This window comes from Vigna radiata, chromosome 2, assembly GCF_000741045.1.
Source record: "Vigna radiata var. radiata cultivar VC1973A chromosome 2, Vradiata_ver6, whole genome shotgun sequence".
Taxonomy (NCBI): Eukaryota; Viridiplantae; Streptophyta; class Magnoliopsida; order Fabales; family Fabaceae; genus Vigna; species Vigna radiata.
The window spans coordinates 7,587,647-7,589,394 of NC_028352.1; positions in this window are offsets into that span (position 1 = coordinate 7,587,647).

Consider the following 1,748-nt stretch of genomic DNA (forward strand, 5'->3'; position numbering starts at 1 on the left):
GAGAACTTTTCTAAATATATAATTAAAAGCATAAATTTTATATTCTGAGTTATATAATTTGAAACAAAATAAAAAATATATTTGAATTAATATAAAATTTTGCATTTTAAATTATATAATAAAAAATGTATTATTTATTTTATTTTTTTTGGAGTAAATAATTCAAAATATAAATTTTAGAGTTTAAACTGCACAATTTGAACACAAAATTAAAAATATATTTCAAGTTATACGAACTAAAACATAAAATAAAAAATATATAAACTGAAAGAATACATAATCTGAATTATAACTTCAGAATTCAAACCCACTTTCAATTATTAATAGAGAATGCAAAATTTGTATTCTGATTCGACAATCCAGAAGATTTTCAGGTGCGTGAAAAGTCTGCAGTGATGGATTTTAGAAAATCAAGGATATTTCATAAAATTTGTAAAAAGATTAAAGTTTTATATTTCATAAAATTATTTCAAATTTTTAAAAATTAGATAAAATATCTAATATGTCCAAATTTGATTTTTGGAGAGTTGTTTTTATTAGTGGTGTTATAAGAATTAAGTTTTTTTTTTTAAAAAAACCAACATCAATGATAAATATATTTTTAACTTTTGAGAACATTAAAATCATAAAAGAATAGCCTACATAAATCTCATTATTTTACATATTTCCATTTCTAATAAAAAGTGCATTTGTGAGTCAAACCATCCTGACATGGGAACAAAATATCGAGTTAAATAAACATGTACATTTACCTTTTTAGGTAGTTATTGTTAAAAGATAAATGAATTTTTATTTTTTAAACATTTTATATTCATCCTTTTAACTCTAGTTAATGTTGTCTTTATTTCAACCACTTTCGATTTTGGACACATTTATTGAAAAGAATAAAAAGGTATAATGCTACTCTTGCCAACTGAGTACGTTTATTAAATTAAAGAGGTTATTAAATAGCACTCATGTAACAGAATAGATAACAACTAAAAAATAAAAGTGCCTAGAAAGTAGGCATTATTTATGCAGTAACAGAAAGTGCCTACAAATGAGACATTATTATGCAGAATAAAATATCTCTTCATTCCCTCCCTTAAACTGACTTCCAGCATGTCAGTTTATTTCAATAAATCAACCATTCACATCTTCTTCATAATCAGAATTTGTGAAAGCGAGTATATTTTCTTTTTTAAGAGCTTCCTCAAATAAAATTGGATCTTCATTTCTGACATCTTGTATTATATAGGCTATCTCAACTTCATCTTCTTCACTTAATCCTTCTCCAGTAACAAAGTCTTCCATCCAGCTTGGCTTTCTTCTTTCTCTCCCTTGAATTATGTGTTCCTGTGAATTCATTGTTGCTTCATTTCGAATGACACTTTCATTATGTTCACTATTCGGACCATCACTATCAACTTCAATATTTTCTTCAAATTCATCAATATGTAACTTATCATCATCACCGCATAACAACTCAGTTTCTATTTGCTCTTTATAATTTGGACCCCAATCCCAACTCTTCTCTTCTTCAAATATAACGTCTTTACTAATAACAATCCTCTTTGTCTTAGGATTAAATAGACGATAACCTTTGGACTCTTCACTAACACCCAATAAAATATAAGGAAAACTTTTATCATCAAGCTTACCTCTTTTTGCCTCTGGTATGTGCACATGAGCTAGGCATCCCCAAACTCGAAGATGGTTTATTGAAGGTTTAATTCCACTCCAAGCTTCTTGTGGAGTGATGTTCCTCA